The sequence below is a fragment of the Scyliorhinus canicula genome, chromosome 4 (assembly GCF_902713615.1).
Source record: "Scyliorhinus canicula chromosome 4, sScyCan1.1, whole genome shotgun sequence".
In the NCBI taxonomy this organism is placed as follows: Eukaryota; Metazoa; Chordata; class Chondrichthyes; order Carcharhiniformes; family Scyliorhinidae; genus Scyliorhinus; species Scyliorhinus canicula.
Genome location: NC_052149.1, coordinates 233,902,259 through 233,922,648, shown reverse-complemented (window position 1 = coordinate 233,922,648; position 20,390 = coordinate 233,902,259).

Here is a 20,390-nt window from a genome sequence, read left to right as displayed (position 1 = left end):
CTTTTGAACCTCAATTCCATCTAGCCTGGTCGACTGAACCTGAGCCGAAGGGCCTGCACTGCGCTGTAATGTTCTCTGTAATGATCTATAGTTGAATCTGCCTGCATGATCCTCTCAGGTAGTGTATTCCAGTTCCTCACCACTCATTGCATGATAACCTTTTTTTCTCATGTTGGCTCTTTTGCCAATCACCTTCAATCAGTGCCCTTTGGTTCTTGACTCTTCCTTTAGTGGAGTCAGTTTCCCACTATCTCCTCTGTCTCGCCACCTCATTATTCTGAATCAATATTCGCTCAAACGTCTTTACTCTAAGAAGAACGATCTCAAATGACGCGACAAACAGCTTTTTATCAGGTGCGGAGTTGGACAAAAGGACAAGGTAAAGTGCAAAAAGGAGAAGAAATGTCCATGATAAAGGAAGGATGAGAGTTGATAAATTGGATGGTGCAAGGCAACTGGAATGTTGTGATGAGACATGTATTGAAACAGAAGCTCGATTCGAAGCAAATGCAAATGGTAACACGAGATTAGCAGAGGTAGGGCACAAAGAATGGAAATTTGCTTCACAGTTTCTTTCTTAACCTATCTTTCCCTACCTCCACATTCCTTTCATCTAGCCGGTTGGGCAAATATCATCCAAGAGCCCCTCCTGCCCTAGCCCTGAGCATACATCTTTCTCCTTTCTCTCTACCATGAGATCTCCTTTGACACTATTGCTTCTAAAGTGCTGACCACCAATGTTCCCTTTAAAACGTAATTGTTGTGGCCAGTGTTTTTCAATGCATGGTCCCTTTAATTTATTTTGCAAGGCCACACAGATGGAGTATTTATTTTGGAGCAAAGTTTTCCTGATACCTTCCCCAGCTGTTGCTGCCACATATCTGCACCACCTGAGCAGCTGAGTGGGAACATTGCTAATCATTCAAATTCCCTTTCCTGGCTTTCTTGTTCAGTGATACTGTCAATGGTCTTCTCTCCTCAAGTACTGTACCTACCTCGCTCCATTCAAATCTGCGGTCATCATGCCTGTCCTCAAAAACCAACTCTTGACCCTTTCATCCCTGCAAATTAACATCCCATCTTCAATCTCCCTTTCATCTTGAAATCTCTGAACTTGTTATCACCTCCCAACTTCATTCCCAACTGTGAACTATTCCAGAACTCCAAATCAGGCTTCCCTCCCAGCTGCTGTACCTATTACTTTTTACGCCAGAGTTTTCAGATTTCTTTTCTGGGGACCTATTTTATCGAACCAGCCACCCTTCGTGACCCAAGCAAGCCAACCTTTGTGACCGACGCCAGCCGGCCTTTGTGACCCACGCCACCTGAACTTTGTGACCTACGCCGCCCGAACTTCACTACCCATCATTTTCACTTACCTTTAACGAAATGAAATGAAATATAATGAAAATCGCTTATTGTCATAACTAGGCTTCAAATTAAGTGACTGTGAAAAGCCCCTAGTCGCCACATTCCGGCGCCTGTTTGGGGAGGCTGGTACGGGAATGCCTGCTTGGTCCTCACAATATCAATTGCTTTGTCATTCAATGTTACATTTCTCTATGGGTTGTTCATCAGAGGCCCTGGAGCTCACACCAGCACTGCTTCGTCCTGCCGTGTACCCTCCTGAGAAGCTCTCTCCAGCAAATTCAGTTGTGAGATCCTGGCCTGTTTGTGTCTTTGGTCCTCTCTTCCTTAGTCCAAAAGATCCATCTTCAGTTCTTCACGCAGTCCTGTTGCTTGCTTCCTATCAGCTACAAAACGGAGGAAGCTCTCCTCAGTAATTTCACACCCAGAGTTCGTGATGTCAGTGCACTGGACGCGAGACCTGCTCTCTGGTCCTGAGGCAGCACGCTGACGTATGGAGGAGGCAGTCTATCCCACTGGGCTCCGGGTCTGCGCACTGCTACATCCAGCTGAGGGGGCACGCATGCGCAGGACGGCCGGCATTTTTAAAAGCCAGCCGTGGCCGTTGGCCACTCCTTCCCACGATCGGGAACGCCGTGACCAATTGCTCCGTGATCCTCCCAATACCCGCTTGCGACCCTGAGTTTGAAAATGAGTGTGCTACGTAACTTAGACCTTATCGGGCTATCTGCAGTCTTTGACATGGCTGACCACACAATCATCCTCCACTGTCAAGCAAGAACCTTGTCCTACTCTTGACTACTCAGTCATAGCTAAAGAATTATCTACAATGGCTTCTCTTCACGCTCCCTCATCCTTAACTCTGATGTCTCTCAGGGATCTATCCTTAACCCGCTCCTTTTTCTCATCTACACATTATCCTCCAGTGGGGATATAAAGTCAGTCTCCAGAGATCCGCTGATGGCACTAAGCTCTACCTCACCATCTCCTCACCTGACCCCTCCATTGTGTCTAAATTGTTGCACTACTTGTTCTGTTCTGAATTAAAACAAATTTCCTCCAACAAACTACAGAAAAGACAATAATCCATTGTCTTTGGTTTCCACCTTTGTCTTTGTTCTCTAACTATTGACTCCACCCCTCTTCCTGGTAACTATCAGGAGCTGGACCAGGCAGTTCACAAACCTGATGTCATATTTGGCCTTAAGAAAAGCTTCTAAACACATATCCAGACCATTTGCTAAAACCGCTCATTATATCCTCCATAACATTGCCCAGCTCATGCCTCCGCATGCCTCTGTCTGCCATAGCTTCTTCTGGAAAGTCTATCCCTGCCTATTTTCTTCTTTAATGATCTATTTCAAAACACCCCGAACCCAGTCTCCCATTTTCTAACTCCAAAATCTGATGTCCTCCATGACCCTGCTGCCCATGTTCACTCACACCATGTTTTGTTCACCCATCCCCTGACTTACATTTACTCACTCCATGGCTTCGCCCACCCTAACTCTTCCAAATCTCTTCCCGGCAGTGCTACCGCTCTCTGAGATATCTGTGTTCCTCCAATGCTGGTCTGCTGAGCATCCATGATTTTATTGCTCCTTTATTGGCACCAGTGCCATCTGCTGCCAAGGCCCCGGGCTCTGGCATTCCCTTCCTTAACCTCTACTCTCTATCTCACTGTCCTCCTTTGTGACAAATGGAAGATTTTAGGGGTATTGGCTTCTGAATAGTGGGACAATTTAAAAGCCTGGGGTTACAATGTGTTTGACTGCAGTGGTCATGTTTTTAAAAAGGATTTTGTTTTGATTCACGGAGATATCAGGTTCAATTGACTAGAGGAATGTGGATTGACTGGGGAAGTCCCTGGGAGTTAAGGTGCTTTGCAGCCTGCAGAAATAATTTGTTTAGCAGCTTGGGGCGATGAACTCACTGTTGGGTGGAGTCAAGGAATGTAAAGAGGTAGGTAGTTTTGGAGAAGCTTTGTGAGAAAGAGGTGAATTCTGATCTGCCAGAATAGAGTTAACAATTCTCTTGCAATAGGGTAGTTATAAAAGAGAATAATCTGTAAAGCAGAGCAGTCTTGGTTGGGGATAAGGAATAAGCTGAAACGCACCAAGTGAACCAGTTGTTGAGGACATGCAACCAGAGTCTGAAAGGGTTCTAACAGGAGCCAAATCTATTTTATAAAACAAGTATTACTCCAGGCCATGCTAAATTTAACTTAGATTGAGATCTGTAGGTTTCTTAATTATTTATATATATTATATAAATGATTGTAGTATATATAAATGATTTGGAGGAAAATGTAACTGGTCTGATTAGTAAGTTTGCGGACGTCACAAAGGTTGGTGGAATTGCGGATAGCGATGAGGACTGTCAGAGGATACAGCAGGATTTAGATCGTTTGGAGACTTGGGCGGAGTGATGGCAGATGGAGTTTAATCTGGACAAATGTGAGGTAATGCATTTTGGAAGGTCTAATGCAGGTAGGGAATATACAGTGAATGATAGAAACCTCAAGAGTATTGAAAGTCAGAGAGATCTAGGTGTACAGGTCCACAGGTCACTGAAAGGGGCAACACAGGTGGGGAAGGTAGTCAAGAAGGCATATGGCATGCTTGCCTTCATTGGCCGGGAATTGAGTATAAGAATTGACAAGTCATGTTGCAACTGCATATAACCTTAGTTAGGCCACACTTGGAGTATAATGTTCAATTCTGGTCGCCACACTACCAGAAGAATATGGAGGCTTTGGAGAGGGTGCAGAAGAGATTTACCAGGATGCTGCCTGGTATGGAGGGCATTAGCTATGAAGAGCGGTTGAATAAACTCAGTTTGTTCTCACTGGAATAACGGAGGTTGAGGGGCGACCTGATTGAGGTCTACAAAATTATGAGGGGTATAGACAGAGTGGATACTCAGAGGCTTTTTCCCAGAGTACAGGGATCAATTACTAAGGGGCATAGGTTTAAGGTGCGAGGGGCAAGGTTTAGAGGAGATGTACAAAGCAAATCTTTTACACAGAGGGTAGTGGGTGCCTGGAACTCGCTGCCAGAGGAGGTGGTGGAAGTAGGGACGATAGTGACATTTAAGGGGCATCTGGACAAATACATGAATAGGATGGGAATAGAGGGATACAGACCCAGGAAGTGTAGAAGATTTTAGTTTAGACGAGCAGCATGGTCGGCACGGGCTTGGAGGGCTGAAGGGCCTGTTCCTGTGCTATACTTTTCTTTGTTCTTTTTTTTTGTTTTATTTTGTTCGTCTTTTCTTGCTGTTTAATGGGAAATTTTGTAGTAGTGTTTAACAGTAATCGTAAATTGTTCTTTTCAGGCGTAAGTTAAAAAGTTTAATATTGTATTCAAAATAAAGTTTTGATTTAAAAATACCAAAACTCCTTTTTTTATGCAATCACTCCTGGAGTGAATCATTCTTTCCGCACAGTCTTACGAATAGACTATAAAATATTGGGGTTTTGGTCTAGTATCCTAGCCACTGTTGGGGTCTGGTCTGGGATCGTAATACCTTTAATAAGCTTTGTAAAACCTACCTCATTGTTCAAGCTTTTGGTCATCTGCCCCACTATCACCTATATGGCTCAGTGCCAAATTGTGATTAATAACAGTGGTGTGAGGGGCCTTGGGATGTTTTATTGCCATAAAGATGCTCTAAAACAGACTCGTCCAATATACACTCTGTGGGCTGGATGACCAATATCCAAATGCACCCCCATGTTCAACTCCACCCCAATGTCCGAATCCCACCCCCCCCATTTCTGAACCCCCCACCCTTTCTGATGTCCCAACCCCTGCATCCTCAATTTCCCACACCTCCAATGTCCAAAGTCCCCACTAACCCTTCCACTTCACCTCCTGCCGATGTCCAAGCCCCACCTCTATGTCCGTATCCCTTCCCGTCAATGGCTGAAATCCCCGCATCAAATTCACTTATTTTAGAAGCTTACCTTCTCCCTTTCAATGGGATCTTTCAACTCACCTACTTTACGGTGGCTAGTGCCGTAAAAAGGGACCATTCCTCCTTTGCCCTGCTTTGTTTACACTTCATGGCTGGAGCTGGGGAAGGGCTTCACTTTGTCAGTCTCACGCGGCCTGAGTCAGGAAGGTGGGGCAAGACAGACACTTTCAAATTTACATGCAGGAAAGTCAGAAGGCCCACAACTAATTGCTAGTCCAAGGTGATTGCCCCACTGTATCCTGCACTGTGAAGCCCTTGTTGTCAAAACAATGTCATCCGAGTTAACTGCAGTGTTAGGCCAAACAGTGAAAATTGTGAATGAGGTCAAATCAAATCTTGTGCAGGTTAGGTGGATTGGCCATGATAAATTGCCCTCAGTGACCAAAAAAAGGTTAGAAGGGGTTATTGGGTTACGGGGATAGGGTGGAAGTGAGTCGGTGCAGACTCGATGGGCCAAATGGCCTCCTTCTGCACTGTCTGTTCTATGTTCTAATGTTTTGTTTTACTCAGCAAGTTGCTTCTTTTCATACCTCAGCAGTTTTTTGAAATCCATGTTTAATTTACCTCCCCACCCACCCCCAGGAAAAAGGTTGGACAAGCCTGCTTTAAAGGTTTGAAGTACCCATTGACTGGTATGCTGTGCGTTCCTAACTTCTGCTGACTACGCAGAAAGTAATTTTAAAAGTCTTAGAAAGTAACTTTTTGTAATTTAAGTATTATTGTTTATCGTTTAATGGGGGGCATGTAGTCTGGGGGAATGTGTGATATAGCTATAATCTGTTTATTTATGTGTTTTTGTTGTTTCTCTTATTTTTGTAAGGGAGGGTTTGTTTGTTGTTGAAAATATGTGAAAAATTTGAATACAACTTATTTTTTTTTAAAGTAAGAAAATTGGTGTTCTAAGGACAAAACTAAATGTATATTTGCACAGAGTACTCCGGTTTAGCTCAGTTAGCTGGATAGCTGGTTTATGATACAGAATGAAGCCAACAGAGCAGGTCCAATCCCCGTGCCAGCTGAGGTTATTAATGAAGGCCCCGCCTTCTCAACCTTGCCCTTCGCCTGAGGGGTGCTGACCCTCAGGTTAAATCACCACCAGTCAGCTCTTCCTCTCAAAGGAGAAAGCGGCTTATGGTCATCTGGGCCTTTACTCACTTAATCAGGCCTCAGGATGTTTCCAAAGTGCTTTCGAGCGGATGACGTACTTATGAGCTTACTGTAACGCAGTAAGCTCCCTCCAACAGTAATGTGGGGAATGGACAGTTTTTTGTGGGGGGACTGGGAGTGTAAACTTGGATGAGAGGACTTAAGCCCAGGAGTGAAACTTGAGCCTTCCGTCTCAAAAGTAGAATGTTTGGCCATTAACTGAGCCGAGGCTAATAGAAGAATAGACCGACAGCAGCGATCTGTGGTTTACCAATATATTTACAACTTTATCAAGAACACTGAGTGTCCCTTATTCTCTAACCAGAGATGGCGGAAAGTTTTGACAAAGAGTCATCGGACTCGAAACGTTAGCTCTTTTCTCTCCCTACGAAAAACAATTATCTGGTCATTTATCGCATTGCTGCTATCTGTGGGAGCTTGCTTTGTGGAAAAACTGGTCGTCACGTTTTCCAAGGTGCAAAAAAGAAATTAAATACTCCGGAGCACAATTCGTTTCTGGTGAAGGATAGACAGTAGAAACATTTTTGATCTTTTCTGGAATTTTTTTTTCATCAGTGCACAGGGGTGACCTAAATGTTCGGAATGTGTTTGAAGTCCATTCTTTTTGATCCTGTTTAATGGTCTTTCAGCCCAAACTTGCCCAAACTTCATTGTCCGTCGATTATCTTTGACATTGAGGAAACTACACGCTGGTGAAAAGGGCAACAGGCGAATTCAGCAATATCAGCATGAGTTTCAGTACATTTATGAGCAACGCAGGCGATCTATTTAGAAATTCATTGATCATGGAGGGGGTGGAGTTCCATCTTTTCCAGATGGCAGCCGAATGGACTGAACCTTTCCGGGGTTTTGATTCTTCCAGTCAGAGGTACCCACCGCAACAATCTGAACTCTTCTGTCAGTGAAATCGACAATCCCAGTCTGTTGCTCCTTTCGCTTCCTTCATCAGGGGACCGCTGTGTTAGTCTGATGATAAGCGTCAGGGCAGTTGCTGGAACAATGGCTGGTGTTTGCTGGTTTCGTGGAATATCCCCCTTGGGAAAGAGGAACAGATTTTCTAAACGGTCGCTCGCCATTGTGAACAGCGTCCGCGGGCTTTTCAAAGCCCCAGTTCAGCAAAACGCACCTGTTTGGAAACTAAACCGCGGATTGTTGTGTCTGACAACCAGCAATCGCTCTCAAATGACGCCAAAGTGAATCAACGTTTATTTGAATATCTCCCTTCTGGCCATGTCCCGACAAAGGATGTTAAAGTGGAGCGGCGTGGGGATGTGCTGGTCATGTTCCTGAACTAATAGTCCCAAGAATTGTTCCCATGCGAAGGAGGCCATTTGCACCGGTTCTGCTCGCCAGCATCATGATTTGGAGCCATTCCCCTATCCATGTACATTGTTTCTATTCAAATAATCATCTCATGCCCTCTTGGGCTAAAACAGTGAGCTAAAACAACTGGCTTGTAATGCAGAACAAGGCCAGCAGTGCGGGCTCAATTCCAGTACCAACCACCCCGAACAGGCGCCGGAATGTGGCAACTAGGGGCTTTTCACAGTAACTTAATTGAAGCCTACTTGTGACAATAAGCGATTATTATTGAAAGCCTCCACTGAACCTGCCTTCACCACACTTCCAGGCTGTGCGTTCCACAAACGGGCTGTGCGAAACAGTTTTTTCACACATCGCATTTACTTCTTTTGTAAATCACTTTAAACCTGTGCCCTCTCGTTTCAAACCTTTTACAAGCAGGAACAGTTTCTCCTGATCTACTCTGTCCAGCCCCCTCCTGATTTTGAATATCTCTGTCAAATCTCCTCCGAGCCTTCTTCTCTCCAAGCAGAACAGTCCCAAACTCTCCAATCTGTCCTCATAACTGAAGTTTCTCAGGGCAGCACGGTGGAGCAGTGGGTTAGCCCTGCTGCCTCACAGCGCCGAGGTCCCAGGTTTAATCCCAGCTCTGGGTCACTGTCCGTGTGGAGTTTGCACATTCTACCCATGTTTACATGGGTTTTTCCCCCACAACCCAAAGATGTGCAAGCTAGGTGGATTGGCCACGCTAAATTGCCCCGTAATTGGAAAAAATGAATTGGGTACTCTTAATTTATAAAAAATAACTGAAGTTTCTCATCCCGAGAAATATACTTGTAAACCTCTTCTGCACTTTCTGCAATGTGTTCACATCCTTCCTATAGTGTGACACCCAGAACTGTGCACAATATTCCAGCTGAGGTCTAACTGGTGTCTTGTAGAAGTTTAGCGTAACCTCCTTGCTCTTGTTCTATGCCCCTATTAATAAATACTATCTGCTTTAATAACTGTTCTCTCCACCTGTCCTGCCACCGTCAATGATCTTAGCACACAAACCCAGGTCCCTCTGCCTCTCCACCCCTTCAATAATTTTACCCCTTATTTTATATTGTCTCTCCATGTTCTTCCCACCAAAATGCATCACCTCGCATTTCTCAACATTGAACTTCATCTGCCACCTATCTGCCCCTTCCACCAACTTGTCCTTTTGAAGTTCTACACTATTCTCATCACAGTTTACAATACTTCCAGCTTTTGTGTCATCCGTAAACTTTGAAACTGTCCCCTGCACACCAAGATTTAGATCATTCACATATATCAGGAGAAGTAAGCTTCCCAATATTAACTACTGGGAAAACCACTACAAACCTTCCTGCAGCCCCAAAAATATCTATTGACTATTACTTTCTGCTTCCTATTATTCAGCCAATTTTGTATCCATGTTGCTACAATTCCTTTTATTCCATGAGCTGTAGCTCCCCCCCCCCCCCCCCCCCACCCCCCCTACCCCCCCCCCCCCCCCCCAAGTCTGTTGTGTGGCACTGGATCAAATGCCTTCTGAAAGTCCATGTCCACCACATCAACACCATTACCCTCGTCGACCCTCCTCAAAAAGCTCCAGGCAGTTAGTTAAACATGATTTCCCCTTTAGAAATCCATGCTTGCTCTTCCCATTCAACCTATATTTTTCAATTTGCTAATTCTATCCCAAATAATTTTTTCTATAAGCTTGCCCACCACTTATGTTAAACTGAAAGGCCTCTAATTGTTGGGGCTATCCTTACAACAGTTTTTGAACAAGGGCATTACATTTACAATTCTCCAGTCCTCTGACACCACCACGACTCAAGAGAAGACTGGAAGATTATCAGCAGCACCCCTGTGATTTCCATTTTCACTTCCATCAATATCCTGAGATGCATCGCATCCGGTCCCTTGTCAACTTTCTGCACCAACAGTCCATTCAAAACGTCCTCCTTATCAATTTTGAACCCTTCTAGGGACAGAGTTTTCTTGTCTGTTACCATGTCCTGGGCAGCATCTACATCCTTGGTAAAGACGGGTGCAAAGTATTCATTTACTACATCAGCCATGCTCCCAGCCTCCATGTGTAAATTCCCTAATTGGCCCTATTCCTCCTTTTTCCACTGTTGTGGAGAGACAAATGATTAGGGTTTACTAATATCAATCTATTAGGGCAATTAACAATTACTCTTCGGGATTTTTGAATCTATATAGCATAAGGTAAGGTAAAGTCGCCATAGTCCCAGATGACCATTGGCTGCTTTCCCCTTTGAGTGGGAGAGGTGCCTGGTGGTGGTTTAACCTGAGGACCACCACACTTCAGGCAAGGGACAAGGTTGAGAAGGCTTCATGTATAACATCAGCCAGTACGGGAATTGACCCATGTTGCTGGCTTTGTTCTACATCATAAACGAGCTGACTAGCCCACTGAGCTAAACTGGCCCCTAATATACTATATATGCTATATATATATACTATACACTATATAGTGTAGTATATGATACAAAAGCAATAAAGGACAATTTTACAAAGCTGATGTGGCACCATCTGCAGAATTCAGCTTAAGGGTCGATCAACATGTCCTATTTGAACCAGTTTTCAGTGACCTTAACAGCTTGTTCTTAAGACACAATCCACAAATAGTCAATAGTTTAACAACATGTTTCCCTAACTCAACCGAAGAATCGGACTCATCTATTGTGTCTGACCAACAGGGAGGTTAGTGAGCAATCCATAGCAAGATGAAGGGTACATAAAGGTTGAAAACACTCAGTCTGCCTGATGCACTTATGCAACTTGTTTAGTGTAAAGTTTGAACTACATAATGCTCAAATGTAAACAAGTAAACACTATCTATGCCTATGTAACTGCACTGTAGAAATATTACTTGATTTCATGTGTTGGGCAGAGTCAGCTCCAGAGATCTTCCTCTGAAGTTGTGCTTTCCCAACCCATTGGTCATTAAATTATCATTCTGTGCCTGAGACTTCTCCGATTATTTTGTGGAAAAGTGAAAAAACACAACACCCTTTTATTATTTATGTGCCTATGCTGGCTGCCAGCCTTTTCTCATCATCCCTCTTTGCTTCTCTAATGTGCTTTTTCACCTCCCCCTGAACCTTCGCTATTCCTCTTCGTTCTCAGCTGATATTCCATCGGACACCTGTCACAAACACACTTTTTCTTTCTTACCTTAATTTCTATTGCCTTTTCATCCAGAGAGCTCTGGATTTGTTTACCCTACCTTTCCCCTTTAAGGAAATATATCTTGCCAGTGCCCGGAACATTTCTGTTTTGACTGTAACCCATTGATCAGCTATAATTTTTCCGGTCAACCTTTTGTTCCAGTCCAACTGGCCCAGCTCCATTCCTTCCTATTACTTTTAATGGCAATCCAATAATTTCATGGTCACTCACTTTTAAATCCAGAGTTATTTCATAAATTGAATTGAAACAAAGCTAAGTGCCACTCTGGATTTTGAACTCCTGCCTCCAGAGCAGTTGCCCAGGCCTCTGGATTACCTGTGCAGTGACATAACACTATTCTACCACCCCTTCTACATGCAGGCTCAATTTATTTTGATAAATTTAGAGTGCCCAATTTTCTTTTCCAATTAAGGGGCAATTTAGCATGGCCATTCCACCTATCTTTGGGTTGTGGAGGTGAGACCCACACAAACACGGGAAGAATGTGCAAACTCAACTCAGACAGTGACCCGGGGCCAGGATCGAACCCGGGTCCTCAGCGCCGTGAGACAACAGTGCTTTTTTAAAAAAATAACGTTATGGTAGTGTTTCTGTTTAACTTTTTTTAATATAAATTTAGATTAACCAATTCATTTTTTCCAATTAAGGGGCAATTTAGCGTGGTCAACGGACCTACCCTGCACATCATTGGGTTGTGGGGGCGAAACCCACGCAAACATGGGGAGAATGTGCGAACTCCACACGGACAGTGACCCAGAGCCGGGATCGAACCTGGGAGCTCGGCACCGTGAGGCAGCAGTGCTACTCACTGCGCCACCGTGCTGCCCCATGAGACAACAGTTCTAACCACTGTGCCACCGTGCCACCCTTACATGCAAGCTCATATCCCAGGTTGTGAAGACAGATCAATAGATCTGCTGTTGGATTGTTATTAAAATTCCAATTGATTCAATGATGTCACATTGAAATTGGTCGGTGTGATATTGTGCATATCACAGAGACGTGGCTGCAACAGGATCAGGGCTGGGATCTAAATATACAAGGGTATGTGTCCTATTGAAAGGACAGGCAGATGGGCAAAGGTGGCGGGGTTACATTGTTAGTAAGGAATGAAGTTAAATCGATAGCAAAGAGCGATATAGGATCAGAAGGCATAGAATCTCTGTGGGTAGAGTTGAGGAATCGCAAAGGTAAAAAGACCCTGATGGGAGTTATGTACAGGCCCCTGCGTTTTTATGGTCAACTCTCATTAAGACTAATGATATTAATCCTTTCTGAATTACTATATCCTATAACTTCTTAACTAGTTGGCCACTCTAAGGTCTTCTATCCCTTAGACTCCCTTGCTGATACCAGATGGGAACTAATCTATTTCAAACTATATTTCAAGTTATTATAGGATCCCAAATCTACAAGGAAGAATTCTAACTCACTTACCACTCAATGTCCTTTAAAGGTCTGGATCTGTTGAGGATGTATAGGTGAGTCTTATGGGTAAACCACTATTTCAGGTTTAGATTTCTAATAAACCGCTATTTCAGATTTAGATTTAAAATAAACCACTATTTCAGGTGTAAATTATAAATCACACTTATTTTTATTTGCTTTTAAAAATCTTAACAAATTACTTTGTATTTAAAAGTCCCTTTTAGTTGATCAGGCTGAAAGAGCTTTATTTAACAATTTTTCTTCTGTCTGGATAGCTTGTGGTTGTTCTTATTCTTCGGTCTTCCAGTGTCTTCCAATTCCCATGGACCGATGAGCTGATTGGAATCGAATCAAAGAATAAATTCGAACCAAATGGCTCAGCCTGTCTCTTCCCCTCTCTCTCTCTCTCTGACTTTCTGACTTTTGCCACAGGCGTTCCAAGATTTTATACATTTTAATTCATCTCTCCAGTGCATGTCAATTACAAAGCATTGTCTCATGTTTAACAAAATAGATGTGTTATATTTAAAACAGCGATTTCGCACCATGCCCAAGGCTGCCGTACATTTCAAAAGCACGTGGTGCATCCTGCTCAAAGTCTAAAAAACTGTTAAGCTGTGCCTATTTTTGTCTATTTCAGCCACTAGCATTTTTTGTAAACGTCCTCTGCCACGCCTGCTAGCTTTAAGCCGTTTAACACCTTGCCCAAGATTCTCATTGTTCGAGTTTGCAATGTCCCCAAAATTACTGGTTCCTCTTTTTCTCAACGGTTCTAAAAACCCATCTTAAAATAATTGATAGCTCTTTCCTGTCTATTTTAAAAACTGCAACTTTCTTAACGATCTTTTCCTATGCCCGCTATTCTTTTTCAAATTTTATCACATTTTTGACCTTGTGTGTGCATGCTATTTTTCAAGCTTTTGCAAGCACTGTTATATTCCCTCATGTTCCTTTACCAGTAATTTTATATGTTTACTTTACTCTGTTTATTTTGTTCCAAACTACATTCTTCCTTCCAATCGTTACTTACACCCCCTAGCAGTAGTCAGGAGGTGGGGCAGAAAATAAACCAGGAGCTAGGAAAGGCATGCAAAGAAGGCAATATTACAATAATCATGGGGGACTTCAATATGCAGGTGGACTGGGAAAATCAGGTTGGTAGTGGATCCCAAGAAAAGGAATTTGTGGAATGTCTAAGATGGTTTTTTTGAGCAGCTTGTGACAGACCCTACATGGGGACAGGCAATTCTGGATTTAGTGATGTGCAATGCGGCAGACTTGATTAGGGAACTTAAGGTGAGGGAACCCTTAGGGAGCAGTGACCACAATATGATAGAATTTACCCTGCATTTTGAGAGGGAGAAGATGCAATCAGATGTAACGGTATTACAATTAAATCAGGGTAACTTCAAAGACATGAGGGAGGAACTGGCCAGAGTTGATTGGAAAAGGAGCCGAGCAGGGAAGACAGTGGACCAGTTATGGCAGGAGTTTTTGGAGTTATTCAAGAGGCACAACAGAAATTCATCCCAAGGAGGAGGAAACATGCTAAGGGGAGGACAAGGCATCCATGGCTGATGAGGGAAGTCAAGGACAGCATAAAAGCTAAAGAAAAAGCTTACAAAGTGGCGAGCATTAGTTGGAAGCCAGAGGATTGGGAAGCCTTTAAAAGTGAGCAGAGGACAACTAAAAAAGCAATAAGGAGGGGGAAGCTGAAGTATGAGTGCAAGCTAGTTAGTAATATAAAAGAAGACAGGAAGAGTTTTTTTCAGTATATAAAAGGTAATAGAGAGACAAAAATAGACATTGGACCACTGGAAAATGTGGCTGAAGAAGTAATAATAGAAAACAAAGAAATGGCAGATGAACAGAATAGTTACTTTGCATCAGTCTTCACGGTGGAAGACACCAGTGGGATGCCAGAGCTCCAGGAGAACCAGGGGGCAGAGTTGAGTGTAGTGACCATTACTAAAGAGAAGGTTCTGGGGAAACTGAAAGGTCTGAAGGTGGATAAATCACCTGGACTGGCTGGGCTACACCCCAGGGTCCTAAAAGAGACAGCTCAGGAGATTATGGAGGCATTGGTGGTGATTTTTCAGGAATCACTGGAGGCAGGAAGGGTCCCAGAGGACTGGAAAGTGGCTAATGCAACACCACTGATTAAGAAGGGAGGGAGGCAGAAGACGGGAAATTATGGGCCGGTTAGCTTGACTTTAGTCATTGGTAAGATTTTAGAGTCCATTATTAAAGATGAGATCGCAGAGTACTTGGAAGTGCATGATGAAATAGGACTGAGTCAGCACAACTTCGTCAAGGGGAGGTCATGTCTAACAAATCTGTTAGAGTTCTTTGAGGAAGAAACAAGGAAGTTAGACAAAGGAGAACCAGGGGATGTGATTTATTTAGATTTACAGAAGGCCTTTGACAAGGTGCCGCATAGGAGACTGTGAAATACGTTAAGAGCCCATGGTGTTCAATGGAAGATCCTGGCATGGATAGAGGATTGGCTGACTGGCAGAAGGCAGAGAGTGGGGATAAAGGGGTCTTTTTCAGGATGGCAGCCGGTGACCAGTGGTGTGCCTCAGGGATCGGTGCTGGAAACCACAACTTTTCACAATATACATTAATGACCTGGAGGAAGGCACTTAAGGCACGGTTGCTAAGTTTGCAGATGATACAAAGATCTGTAGTGGGGCAGGTAGTATTGAGCAAGCAGGCGGGCTTCAGAAGGACTTGGACAGGCTAGGAGAGTGGGCAAAGAAGTGGCAGATGGAATACAATGTGGAAAAGTGTGAGGTTATGCACTTCGGAAGGAGAAATGGAGGCATAGACTATTTTCTAAATGGGAAGATGCTTAGGAAATCAGAAGCACAAAGGGATTTGGGAGTCCTTGCTCACAATTCTCTTAAGGTTAACGTGCAGGTTCAGTCGGCAGTTAGGAAGGCAAATGCAATGTTAGCATTCATGTTGAGAGGGCTAGAATACAAGACCAGGGATGTACTTCTGAGGCTGTATAAGGCTCTGATCAGACCCCATTTGGAGTATTGTGAGCAGTTTTGGGCCCCATATCTAAGGAAGGATGTGCTGGCCTTGGAAAAGGTCCAGAGGAGGTTCACAAGAATTATCCCTGTAATGAAGAGCTTGTCATATGAGGAACGGCTGAGGACTCTGGGTCTGTACCCACTGGAGTTTAGAAGGATGAGGGGAATGTTATTGAACCTTACAGGATACTGCGTGGCCTGGATAGAGTGGACATGGAGAGGATGTTTCCACTTGTCGGGAAAACTAGAATCAGAGGTCACAATCCCAGACTAAAGGGACGATCCTTTAAAACAGAGATGAGAATGATTTTCTTCAGCCAGAGGGTAGTGAATCTGTGGAACTCTTTGCCGCCGAAGGCTGTTGAGGCCAAATCGCTGAGTGTCTTTAAGATAGAGATGGATAGGTTTTTGATTAATAAGGAGAACAGGGGTTATGGGGAGAAGGCAGGAGGAAGGGGGATGAGAAAAGTATCAGTCATGATTGAATGGCGGAGCAGACTCGATCAGCCGAGTGGCCTAATTCCGCTACTGTGTCTTATGGTCTTAAGAAAAGTAACCTGGTTTTCTTACCCAGTCTTGATCTACATGTGACTCCAGTCCCTCTGTGAGTAAATAAGTAGTCTTCTGAGTTATGGAAAACACTCAAACAGGTAGAACTAGGTGTGGACAATAAAATGTCTGCCTTACCAGGAATGCCCACATCCCCACAATATATTTTTTAAAAGAGTTCCGTTGTTTATCCCAAGCTGCTTTTCCTTTGAATAAATTTAAAACGGCTGAACATTCACCTTTCATAATGTTGGGTGTTTCAAAAAAATAGGCATAATAACCAGTGAACATTACACTGGAGCCCACTACTGTAAGCCAGTCACTGAAGTTTTACAGATTTTGCCTGAGCTGTGTCTTGATATTCAGTCAGACGACCATTTCACATGGAGCCATTCATATTACAGATGCAAACCCACTGTTATGACTCCCCTTTTTCTTTTGGACTTTGAAATAACATGGCAGTGATGTGAATGCTTTGAACAAAATCGTTTTTTTGGTTCTCCTATATAATGTATATATTTTGAATTGGATGCAAATTAATGATCCCTCCACTTTGTCCATCAATAGAATAACACATAAATACTATTTTTTTTTTCTTCAGCTTTTTTGTCGGCACTGCGTGCAACAACATCAGAAATACATCCATGAAGGCTTCCTCAGTTGGAAGTTGCTAGGAAATACATTCAAAAGGAACACATTTACGATGTCACTGGAGACACCAAGCAGAGTAGTTCATGAATTCATTTACCATGTCATTGCACAAAGCGAGTTAAGAATTATTTTACCCCAGTGTGGCTCAATGCCAGCCTCCAATCATGTCATTGTGTTCTGAGTTGTCGGCTCATGCTGGCTGAGAACTGCATTCAGGTTGCCCAAACGCTTTTATTGCAGCATCTTTACAGCCAGAGCAATAATGAGAAGAGATTTTGAATCCCAGCAGTCTTTCATGCCCGAGTTCCATAAGTAAAATACAAGTTTACTGTATATGCTAAATCTAGGTCGCACATTGCTGCTTGCCGTCATTTACGTTTAAAATGGCTTTATGAATGAGAAATAGAACTAGGGAGCTAAACTTTTATAATCACTGGTTTGACCTCAGCTAGGGCGCTGTGTTCAATTCCTAGGCCACGTGCCTGAGGAAGGCTAGGGGATTGCTGCCCGTTATATCTAGAGGATTGGAGCTTAAAGACACAGAAGTTATGCTGCAGATATACAAAACCCTGGTCAGACCACACTTGGGAGCCACTGTGAGCAGTTCTGGGCACCACACCTTAGGAAGGATATTTTGTCCTCGGAGGGAGTGCAACTTCGGTTTGCACAAATGATTCCTGGACTACAGGGTTTAAATTACGAGGAGAGATTACACAAATTGGGCCTGTTTTTGCGGCAATTTAGAAGGTTAAGGGGTGATCTGATCAAAGTGTTCAAGATATTAGAAGGGAAAGATAGGGTTGATAAAGATAATTATTTGCACTGGTTGGCGGTTCTAAAACAAGGCGGCCTAGTCCAAAAATTAGAGTTAAACCTTTCAGGAGAGATGTCAGGAAGCATTTCTTCATGCAAAGGGTGGTAGAGGTTTGGAACTCTCTCCTACAAACAGCAGTCGAAGCTAAACCAGTTGTTAATTTTAAATCTGAGATTGGTAGATTTTTGTTGAACAAAGGTATCAAGGGGTATGGGCCAAAGGCTGGTATATGGAGTTAGGTCACAGATCAATCGTTATCATTAAATGGCGGGATAGGCTCGAGGGGCCGAGTGGCCCACTCCTGTTCTTACGGATCCTCTGTTGCTGAGGATGTCCAGGCCTTGCTAAGGGTGCAAAAGAGTGATGTACCATCAATTGAACGCGAGACGAGTTGCTGAACAAAAGTATGGCTTTAATATACTAGATGTTAAGCCCTGCGGTCGATTACAGTAGAAGGACGACCGCCGGGAGTACTGGGTATTTATACCCCGCCCTGGAGGCGGGGTTAACTCAGCCTCTCGACCAATCGGGGAACCGTCACATGACTGGTCTCAACCAACCGGTAGAGAGGCACATGACCGACCAGGGCCAATGGTAAGCCGGTGTTCTGCACCAATGGCAGGCAGCTATGCTAATCATACCACCACAAAGAGATTGACTAGAATAGTACCAGAGACAATGTGTTTGGATTATGTTGTGAGGCTGGAGAAAGTGGGTTTCTTCTCCTTATAGCAGAAGTAGTTTGGAGGGATGTTAATGGAGGCATTCAAAATCATGTAAGGTTTTGAAACAGTATATGGAGAGAAACTACTCTTACTGAGTGGCAAATTTTAAGTCATTGACAAAAGAATGAAAGGCAATGAGGAAATGTTTTGTTAATGCAGTGATCTGAGATGCACTTCTTGAAAGAGTGATGGAGGCAGATAAATTAATGGTACCGAAAAAAGAACTTGATCAATACATGAACAAAAAAAAATTACAAGACTACAAGGAAAATTACAAGCTGCGGGATTAAGTGGACAGCTCTAGCAAAGAGCTGGCACAGACACAATAGTCCAAATGGCATCCATTTAGAATTCTATGACTTTATATGTCTTTGTGATGTTTGAACTAATTTGCCTTGAACTTCAGTAGATGCTTGCAGTATATAGTCATTAAGCAATTTCACTTTTTTTATATTCCGCACACAAATGTCCCTCACTGAATCTCGGGATTGTTGGTAGCTATTACAAGGTAATAGAAAATATTGGCACGGATGTTGTAATAAGCACAATAGCAAGGGTGGCAACATCACAGTTATTATGGAATAAATTGGACAGCCACTTCTGGCTTCTGCAAATGCACAGCCTGTGTGAAAACAAGCAAATTGCCATCCAAATTTTCCTGTTTTCCACAATTTTCTCCGGGCTGGGATCTCACCAAGAGACTCAGAATGAAAATATGAGAATTCCGTGAAGGTCATATACTAACCCACGAGATGCCTATTAACCATACCAGAAACGGTTAAAGCTTATGCAGTCAGGTGCAGATCTGATAAATAGTAATCAAAACAAATTCTCTGGCACTGACAGTTTTCTGTTAGAAGTGTAACATAGGGGCAGCACGGTGGCCTAGTGGTTAGTACAACCGCCTCACGGCGCTGAGGTCACAGGTTCGATCCCGGCTCTGGGTCACTGTCCGTGTGGAGTTTGCACATTCTCCCCGTGTCTGCGTGGGTTTCGCCCCCACAACCCAAAAAAAAAGAATGTGCAGAGTAGGTGGATTGGCCACGCTAAATTGCCCCTTAATTGGAAAAAATAATTGGCTAATCTAAATTTTAAAAAAAGAAGTGTAACATAGTAACATAGAATTCTACAGTGCAGAAGGAGGCCATTCGGCCCATTGAGTCTGCACCGGCTCTTGGAAAGAGCATCCTACCCAAGGTCAACACCTCCACCCTATCCCCATAACCCAGTAACCCCACCCAACACTAACGGCAATTTTGGACACTAAGGGCAATTTAGCATGGCCAATCCACCTAACCTGCACATCTTTGGATTGTGGGAGGAAACCAGAGTACCCGGAGGAAACCCACGCACACACGGGGAGGATGTGCAGACTCCGCACAGATAGTGACCCAAGCCGGAATCGAACCTGGGACCCTGGAGCTGTGAAGCGATTGTGCTATCCACAATGCTACCGTGCTGCCCAGTGTGGAGTCTCAATCCTTCAGATTGTAATTATTGTTGTGTTCTTTTTAATCTTTAATTTTTCTTTCTGTTGCTTTTAACTTTTATTGCTTTTTCACTCTCTTTACATGATTTTATATTAATTTTATATTAATTTGAACTGGCTATTTCAGATTCTAGCTCCCTGCAAGAATTCTTCAATCTGTTTGGTTTAAGATACATATTGTTGCGTGGCCCAAATGCCACTGTAGACTGGACTGTGCCAAAAGAATCTCTTGTAACTGCAAGTTGCCAAGTATCCAAAATAGACAAAGGTTTATGGATAGCTGTATGTTGTAATGATCCCTGTAGTGATCCATATACCAAAATAACCAAATTTACCAAAGCAAATCCAAATGAAGGTATTACCAGATAATATTTCACTTTCTGTAACTTTAACATAAATCAAAATCAATGCAAAATAAACTTGAATTAATGGGCAAATCACATTTGGTACAAACTACAAATGACATGTGGAAAAGAATAAACTATCTCACTGAGGTAGTACACAGTTCAATGCAACCTGGTCCCAGTTTCAGCCATACAGTTCTTCCAATCAGACCTCCAGTCCCTTTCCTTCAAGGATTTAACTAAGTCTTTGCAGGTTATAGCATAAATAGGTTTTGCCCATGCAAATTTCTGTATATGGTGCAC